The sequence below is a fragment of the Mustelus asterias genome, chromosome 23 (assembly GCF_964213995.1).
Source record: "Mustelus asterias chromosome 23, sMusAst1.hap1.1, whole genome shotgun sequence".
NCBI lineage: Eukaryota > Metazoa > Chordata > Chondrichthyes > Carcharhiniformes > Triakidae > Mustelus > Mustelus asterias.
In genome coordinates this window covers 36422619-36432661 of record NC_135823.1, presented here as the reverse complement: position 1 = coordinate 36432661, position 10043 = coordinate 36422619, and positions in this window count along the sequence as shown.

The window sequence follows — 10043 nt, the reverse complement described above, 5'->3', positions numbered from 1 at the left end:
ATCCCCTCCCCCCGTGGACCCCCCTCCCCTCCCACCCCTACCCCCCTGCCCCTCCCTCCCCCCCTCCCCCCCTACCCCCCCTCTCCCCCTCCCCTCCCCCCTACCCCCCTCTCCCCTACCCCCCTCTCCCCCTCCCCTCCCTCCCCTCCCTCCCCTCCCTCCTCCCCTCCCCCCCCCTCCCCCTCTCCCCCCTCCCCTCCCCCCCCCTCCCCTCCTCCCCTCCCCCTCCCCTCCTCCCCTCCCCCCCTCCCCTCCTCCCCTCCCCCCCTCCTCCCCTCCTCCCTCCCCTCTCCCCCTCCCCCCTCCCCCCTCCCCCTCCCCCCTCCCCCCTCCCCCTCCCCCCTCCCCCTCCCCCTCCCCCCCCCCCTCCCCCTCCCCCATCCCCCTCCCCCTCCCCCCTCCCCCCCTCCCTCCTCCTCATCCTCTCCCCCCTCCCCCATCCTCTCCCCCCTCCCCATCCTCTCCCCCCCCTCCCCATCCTCTCCCCCTCCCCATCCCTCCCCCTCCCCATCCTCTCCCCCTCCCCCATCCTCTCCCCCTCCCCCATCCTCTCCCCCTCCCCCATCCTCTCCCCCTCCCCCATCCTCTCCCCCTCCCCCATCCTCTCCCTCTCCCCCATCCTCTCCCCCTCCCCCCATCCTCTCCCCCCTCCCCATCCTCTCCCCCTCCCCTCTCTCCCCCTCCCCATCCTCCTCCCCCTCCCCCATCCTCTCCCCCTCCCCCATCCTCTCCCCCTCCCCCATCCTCTCCCCCTCCCCCATCCTCTCCCCTCCCCCATCCTCTCCCCCTCCCCCATCCTCTCCCCCTCCCCCATCCTCTCCCCCCCCCATCCTCTCCCATTCACCCATCCTCTCCCCCCTCCCCCATCCTCTCCCATTCACCCATCCTCTCCCCCCTCCCCCATCCTCTTCCCCTCCCCCATCCTCTTCCCCCTCCCCCATTCTCTCCCCCCTCCCCCATCCTCTCCCCCCTCCCCATCCTCTCCCCCCTCCCCCATCCTCTCCCCCTCCCCCATCCTCTCCCCCCTCCCCCATCCTCTCCCCCCTCCCCCATCCTCTCCCCCCTCCCCCATCCTCTCCCCCCTCCCCCATCCTCTCGCCCCTCACCCATCCTCTCGCCCCTCACCCATCCTCTCGCCCCTCACCCATCCTCTCGCCCCTCACCCATCCTCTCGCCCCTCACCCATCCTCTCCCCCCTCACCCATCCTCTCCCCCTCCCCAGTCCTCTCCCCCTCCCCAGTCCTCTCCCCCTCCCCAGTCCTCTCCCCCTCCCCAGTCCTCTCCCCCTCCCCAGTCCTCTCCCCCTCCCCAGTCCTCTCCCCCTCCCCAGTCCTCTCCCCCTCCCCAGTCCTCTCCCCCTCCCCAGTCCTCTCCCCCTCCCCAATCCTCTCCCCCTCCCCAATCCTCTCCCCCTCCCCCTCCCCAATCCCCTCCCCCTCCCCAATCCCCTCCCCCTCCCCAATCCCCATCCCCTCCCCCTCCCCAATCCCCTCCCCCTCCCCCTCCCCAATCCCCTCCCCCTCCCCCCTCCCCAATCCCCTCCCCCTCCCCCTCCCCAATCCCCCTCCCCCTCCCCAATCCCCTCCCCCTCCCCCTCCCCAATCCTCTCCCCCTCCCCAATCCTCTCCCCCTTCCCCTCCCCAATCCTCTCCCCCTCCCCAATCCTCTCCCCCTCCCCCTCCCCAATCCTCTCCCCCTCCCCCTCCCCCTCCCCAATCCTCTCCCCCTCTCCAATCTTCTTCCCCCCTCCCGCCCGCAATCCCCCAGTCTCAGCCAATTCCAGCTCTCGCCTTTTCTGAATCTGAACTTGGATCTTTCACAGATGGTCCCGGGATTCCCGCTGTGCGTCTTTTCGCAAAATGTCCTTTTAACTTTTCTAAGGAGGGGTTTCAGTTTGATTCCAAGCTCACTGCTGACAGCGGCTCGATTGAGAAAGTGACTGGTTCGAGTTTGTAGCAAAAAGTTATTTCATGTTTGTAACGACAGGTTGGTGTTGGGGACATCAGGAATCAGTGCTTAAACTTTGCTGACGGCTTTCACAGAGTATTAGCCAATTTAAAATAAATGGATCAACCCCAGGGTGAAAAGCAGGTTAACAATCCCAGTGACCCCCAAAGGGAAGAGGAAAATTCCAGAGAAAAGCTTCACAGTTGCCCCTCCCTAGATGCCCCTGAGACTGGTGTGAGCTGTCTTCTTGAACTGCTGTAGTCCCTGAAGTGCTGTGAGGGAGGAAACCCCAGGGTTTTGATCCAGCCACAGTGGAGGAACAGTGATATATCTCCAAGTCGGGATGGTGTGTGGCTTGGAGGGGAACCTGCAGGAACTGGTGTTCTCATGTATCTGCTGCTCCTGTTCTCAGTGGCTAAAGTCTCAGGTTTAGAAGGTGACGGCTGAAGAAGGTTGGATTAGTTACTTCAGTGCCTGGTGTATGAAAGTGTAATTTTTTAAAAATATACTTTTCCAATTCAATCAAATCAAATCCAATTCAGAGTCTCAACAAGTTGAGACATTTCAGATCCAGGCTGACAAGACAGGGCGAGCGACCAAACCACCCTGTCCTGGGCCTGATCTACATGAGCCAAGCTGATTGGAGAAGGGGGAGGTTCCTCCTCCAAGACTTGAGCTCATTTGCATCTTAGCCAAAAGGCCGAGATGCCGCTTTTAAAAATTGCTTCATATGAAGCCTCAGCGTAACCTAATGACCTCAACCAAGTGCGGCCGACCATGGGGTGCCGACCATACAAGTGTAATGTGGTGAATGGGGTGATGATCAAGTCGGCTGGTTTGTCCTGGATGGTGCTAAGTTTCTCCCATCTTGTTATCCAATCCAGCTCCAACATTAGCCTTTTGGCTAAGATCAAGTGTAGTTATGCGGATGCTGCACTTGGTTGAGGTCATTGGGTTGCATTTAAGCTTCATATGTTTCATATGAAGCAATTTTTAAAAGCGGTTTCTCGGCCTTTTGGCTAAGATGCAAATGAGATCAAGCCTTGGAGGAGGAAACCTTCCCTGTCTTGTCAGCCTGGATCTGAAATGTCTCAACTTGTTGAGACTCTGAATTGGACTTGATTTGATTGAATTGGAAAAGTATTTTTTAAAAATTTGTAGGAACAAATGAGGAGTATTTTATCATACTCCTGACTCTGTATTGTGGACAGGCTTTGGGGGATCTAGAATTGAGTTATTTTCTGCAGAATTCCCAAACTCTGACCTGGTCTTGTTGCTGTGGTATTTGTACGGTGAGTCCAGTTAAGTTTTGGTCAAGGGTAACCCCCCAGGAATTTGAAATAGGGATTGACACTTGTCAAGTGGAGGTGACTGAACTTTCTCTTGTTCAAAACGGTAATTATCTGGCAGGTGTGTGGTGAATATGTTACCTGTCACTTATCAGCCTGAGCCTGAATGTTATCTCAGTCTTACTGCATGCAGGCATAGATTGTTTCAGTATCTGAAGAGTTGTGAAGGAACTGAATACATTTCAATCATCAGTGTACATCCCCACTTCAGATCTTATGTTGGAGAGAATTTTGATGAAGCAGCTGGAGATGGTTGGAACTAGGACATTGCCCTGAGGAACTCTTGTAGTGATGTCCTGGGGCTGGGATGATTAGCTGCCTCAACAACCATAACCATTTCCCTTTGCTAGATATGCTTCCAACCAGTGGTGACTTTATCCTTGATTCTCATTGACTTCAATTTTACTAAGGCCACCACTGTTTCACTCAGTCAAATTCTCTTTGATGTCAAGGGTAGTGAGCCTCGCCTCATCTCTAGAATTCTCAGCTCTTTTATCCATGATTGGATCAAGGCTGTAATGGGATCTGTAAGCAAGTGGTCATGGCAAAATCCAAACTGAGCTCCAGTGAGCAGGTTCTTGGTGAGTATGTGTTGCTTTATATACTGTCAATGATACCCACCATCACTTTGCTAATTTTAGAGAGTAGGCTGATAGTAATTTGCTGGATTGGATTTGCCATGTTCTTTGTAAATATGGTAGTCATGATGTGGAGATGCCGGCGTTGGACTGGGGTAAGCACAGTAAGAAGTCTCACAACACCAGGTTAAAGTTTAACCTGGTGTTGTGAGACTTCTTACTTTGTAAATATAACACAGCTGGGCAATTGTACACTTTGGATTGGGTTGATTTAGTGCTGTGGTTGTACTGGGAAAATGTGGCTAGAGATTTGGCTAATTCTGGAGTACAATTTATCAGCAGTAAATCCGGGATGTTATTAGATGTTTGCTGTATCCAATGTGCTTAGCCATTTCTTATATCACAAGAATTAAGTTGCAACTGGTATCTGTGATTTTGGGGACCTTGGGAAGAGGTCGCAATGATTCATCCACTCGGCATTTCTGTTTGAGGATGGCTGAAAATGTTTCATTTGTGCCAATCATTGAGAATGGGATGTTTATGGAACCCGTCCTCCCATTGCTGTTCATCCTCATTCATGACTGAATGTAGCGGAACTGTAGAGCTTTGATCTGATCCATTGGTTCTGGGATCATTTAGCTCTGTCTTAGCTTAAGCATGATGCTTCCACTGCTTAACATGCATGTAGTTGTAGCTTCAAACGTTGAACACTTTTAAGTGCACTGGGTGTTGTTCCTTGAATGCTTTTCTACATTCTTCACTGAACCAGGGTTGGCCCCTTGGGTTGCTAATGATAGACTGAGGGATATGCCAGGCTATGAGGTTGTGATTGAATACAAATCTGCTGCTGCTGATTGCCCACAGCCCCTCATAAATGCCCAATTTTGCACTGCTAGATCTGTGGTGGGTTTGCCCCATTTATCACAGTGATGTTGCCCCTGCAGAAGATGGAAGGTGTTCTCGGTATGAAGGTGGAACTTCAAGGACTGTATGGTGCTCATCCCTATCATTACTTTCATGGACAGATGCATCTGTGACAGGTAGATTGGTGGAAAAAAAATGTTAAATAGCTTTTGTGTCTTGGTAGTTCTCTCATCACCTGCCACAAGCTCCGCTTGGCAGATACATGTTTCAGGACTCAGCCAGCTCCATCAGTAATGTTCTTGCCGCATTCAGCATCTCTTCCAAATGGCATTCAACATGGAGGAGTATTAGTTCATTAGCTGAGAGGGTAGAGTGGGTGGGCTCGAGTAGGTTGTAAGTGGTAACCAAGAAGAGATTTTCTTTGGTTTGATGCTGTAAGACTTCATGGGATCTGGAACTAAGGTTACGGATTCCCAGGACCATTTCTTGTGTATCAGTGTGCCACCGCTTCTGGTAAGACTGTCCAGCGGGTCAGGTAGGACCTACACAGCGATTGTGATGGAGGAGTCTGGGACATTGACTGAAAGATATGATTCGATGAGTATGATTGTGCCATGTGTTTTATTGACCACTGCATGGAAAAATTCTCCAAATTTTGTCACAAACCTTCAGATGTTGGGGAAGTGGATTTTACTGAGTTGCGAAGGATGTGTCTTTGCCATATCTAAGTCAATGCTGAGTGATCTGTCAGGTTTTATTCTTTTTATGCTTTTTCATAGCGGTTTTGTACAACTGAGTTGTTAGTTCATTTCAGAAGTAAGAGTCCATCATACTGCAGTGGGTCTAGAGTCAAACTTGCCAGATCCAGTAAGGATGGCAGATTTCCTTCCTTACAAGATATTAGTGAAGCAGACAACAGTCTGGTACTTCCATGGTAAGAGTTTTAACAACACCAGGTTAAAGTCCAATGGATTTATTTGGTAGCAAATACCATTAGCTTTCGGAGCACTGCTCCTTCGTCAGATGGAGTGGATATCTGCTCTCAAACAGTGCCTTGTTTGAGAGCAGATATCCACTCCATCTGACGAAGGAGCAGCGCTCCGAAAGCTAATGGCATTTGCTACCAAATAAACCTGTTGGACTTTAACCTGGTGTTGTTAAAACTCTTACTGTGTTTACCCCAGTCCAACGCCGGCATCTCCACATCATGACTTCCATGGTCACCATTGCTGATCCTAGCTTTTTATGTCAGAGTTATTTAATGAACTGTATTTATATTTCCCAGCTGTTGTGATAGAATTTGAACTGGTGTTTCATGTAAGGAGTGTTGTACACTGCTTTAGTGAGTAGTCTCACAACATCAGGTTAAAGTCCAACAGGTTTATTTGGTAGCATGAGCTTTCGGAGCACTGCTTCTTCAACAGGTGAACGCTGTTCCTTCATCAGGCACTCACCTGATAAAGGAGCAGCGCTCCGAAAGCTCATGCTACCACATAAACCTGTTGGACCTGGTGTTGTGAGACTACTTACTATGCCTACCCCAGTCCAACGCCGGCAACTCCACATCATCTACACTGCTTTACTATAGGATAATGGAAGACAAGATTGGTAACTTGGGACTAGTGAGGTATAAAATATGTGTAATGGAACACAGTTTGTTTCTGTTTGTCATTGCTGTGTTGAAGCAAAGACTTTAATTCCTATAGTATCTGTTACAACCCTAAGTATTTTAAAGCCAATGAGGTACTTCTGAAGTATGGTCACTCTTGTAGTAAATATATGGAGCCATTTTGCGCATAGGTTCTGCAAGTAATAACATCTTAAACACCAGATCATCAGTTTTAATGAGATAACAAAAAATTCGAGAAATACTCAGCAAATCTGGCAGTATCTGTGGATAGAAAAACAGAGTTAATGCCCCAGGTGCATCCACCTTTGATTCTCTTTCCACAGATGCAGCCAGACCTGCTGAGTAGTTCCAGCTTTTTCCTCATCCAAGAGACAGGGCCTATAACAGTGCAGCATTCCCTCAGTAATACATTGGAGGTGTGTCTAGGTTATATGCCTCAGATCTCTGTAAAAGGATTTGAATCCACAATCTTCTAACATAGAGATCAGAACACTGTCTCTGAGCCACAGTTGATGCCTATAATCCAGATAATCATGCTTTTAATTAACTGCTGATAATGTATCTGCAGTACCTGTATAACCTCTGGCTATTATCTGAATGGTAATTAGATTTTGGGAATTGAGCAAATATTATTCATTTTCCAGTTGTTTTGAATTAGAAATTGAAAATTTTGCAAAGTTTAATTTGCCCGTAGGACTGCCATTCATCTGATTCCACTGCTATCCCTGTAGCAATAAGCTTCAACTGATTGTATCGTTTCTGGAGCGCAGGCAGGTTATCTCCTGGAACCAGTGCCTCTCCTGCTTTATGCATTTCTCCTTAATCCATCTTCTGCATTTCAATTGATTTGCTTGAAATTCTTTTGCACGAAAGTGGATTTAAGCAAAAGGAAAGCAGTAGAATATCACCATAAAATGAATGTGAAACTCTGGGGACCTCCTTCCTTGAAGGTCACTTGGCTGCATTACACTCAGTGGTTGAATGGAACTTTAATGAGGAGTTCTGTTGGCTCTGGATGGTATTATTGTTCTTGAACACTATCTCCTCTTTTGAACAGTCTTTGCTCTCAGAATCTGTGTCTTAATCACTTGCATCACGTTGACAGGACAACACTTCAAGGAAGGCTAAAGAGATTCTCATTAATATCCAGCAGATGCTGACAGAATAAGAAAAGGGCATTCAGTTCTTTGAAGCAGCACACTGCATAAACTTATATTGCCGTGGAGTCTCTTGGTTTACTTACTCTTAGGGAAGTGAACATGGAGAAAATCTGATCTCCAAATAGAGAAATGTCATGTAGGTAGTTGAGGTAGAAAGGGAGATTTTAACAAAATTGATATACTTTGTCTTGGTTCCATGTAGTGCCTGTTCCTTAAATACACCTCAAACATAAAGCTGAGCACAAAACTAAAGGCTGATCCTCCAGTGCAATACTGAGAGAGTGATCCACTGTTTGAGATGCCACCTTTCAAATGAGATGTTAAACCGAGGGCCCGTCGACCTATTCAGTGGATGTAAAAGATCCTATGGTACTATTTTGGAGAAGGGTACGGGAGGTATCCCTGGTGTTCTGGCTAATATTTATCCATTAATCAACATCACAAAGAAACAGATTATCTGGTCATTATCACATTGCTATTTGTGCGAGTTTGCTGTGTGCAAATTGGCTGCTGTGTTTCCTACATTACATCAGTGACTACAATTCAAAAAGTACTTACTTGGCTGTAAAGTATTTGGAGACATACAGCTGAAATATTATATAAATATAAATCTTTTTTTAAACACCACGAAATGGCTTCCTCCATTCAGCTGAAGTAACTTTGGTGGAAGACTGGAATGTCCCATGTAAGCAGGACTTTGATTGCTGGGGAGAATAGTCAAGGAGAATGATACTGAAACAGTTTTCAAAAAATAACTCTAATTTGAAAACTCGTGGCAAAATCATTTTGATAGAACGTGGTAAATTTTGTCCATAGAACCGTAGAAAATTACAGCTCAGAAACAGGCCTTTTGGCCCTTCTTGTCTGTGCCGAACCATTTTTTGCCTAGTCCCACTGACCTGCACTTGGACCATATCCCTCCACACCCCTCTCATCCATGAACCCGTCCAAATTTTTCTTAAATGTTAAAAGTGACCCCACATTTACCACTTTATCCGGCAGCTCATTCCACACTCCCACCACTCTCTGCGTGAAGAAGCCCCCTCCTAATATTCCCTTTAAACTTTTCTCCTTTCACCCTTAACCCATGCCCTCTGGTTTTTTTCTCCCCTAGCCTCTGCGGAAAAAGCCTGCTTGCATTCACTCTATCTATACCCATCAAAATCTTATACACCTCTGTCAAATCTCCCCTCATTCTTCTACGCTCCAGGGAATAAAGTCCCAACTTATTCAATCTCTCTCTGTAACTCAGCTTCTCAAGTCCCGGCAACATCCTTGTGATCCTTCTCTGCACTCTTTCAACCTTATTTACATCCTTCCTGTAACTAGGTGACCAAAACTGTACACAATACTCTAAATTCGGCCTCACCAATGCCGTATATAACCTTACCATAACACTCCAACTTTTATACTCGATACTCCGATTTATAAAGGCCAATGTACCAAAGGCACTCTTTACGACCCTATCCACCTGTGACGTCACTTTTAGGGAATTCTGTACCTGTATTCCCAGATCCCTCTGTTCAACTGCACTCTTCAGAGTGCTACCATTTACCCTGTACGTTCTACCTTGGTTTGTCCTTCCAAAGTGCAATATTTCACACTTGTCTGCGTTAAATTCCATTTGCCATTTTTCAGCCCATTTTTCTAGTTGGTCCAAATCCCTCTGCAAGCTTTGAAAACCTTCCTCACTGTCCACTACACCTCCAATCTTTGTATCATCAGCAAATTTGCTGATCCAATTTACCACATTATCATCCAGATCATTGATATAGATGACAAACAACAATGTAATTTATTTTATGAAGAGAATAATTCAAAGTTATATAATTAGAACATAGAACATAGAACATTACAGCGCAGTACAGGCCCTTCGGCCCTCGATGTTGCGCCGACCAGTGGAACCAATCTAAAGCCCCTCTAATCTACACTATTCCAATATCATCCATATGTTTATCCAATAACCATTTGAATGCTCTTAATGTTGACGAGTCCACTACTGCTGCAGGCAGGGCATTCCACGCCCTTACTACTCTCTGAGTAAAGAACCTACCTCTAACATCTGTCCTATATCTCTCACCCCTCAATTTAAAGCTATGTCCCCTCGTGCTAGCCATCACCATCCGAGGAAAAAGGCTCTCACTATCCACCCTATCTAATCCTCTGATCATCTTGTATGCCTCTATTAAGTCACCTCTTAACCTTCTTCTCTCTAACGAAAACAACCTCAAGCCCCTCAGCCTTTCCTCATACGATTTTCCCACCATACCAGGCAACATCCTGGTAAATCTCCTCTGCACCCTTTCCAACACTTCCACATCTTTCCTATAATACGGCGACCAGAACTGTACGCAATACTCCAAATGCGGCCGCACCAGAGTTTTGTACAGTTGCAGCATGACCTCCTGGCTCCAAAACTCAATCCCTCTACCAATAAAAGCTAACACACTGTACGCCTTCTTAACAACCCTATCAACCTGGATGCCAACTTTCAGGAATCTATGCACATGGACAC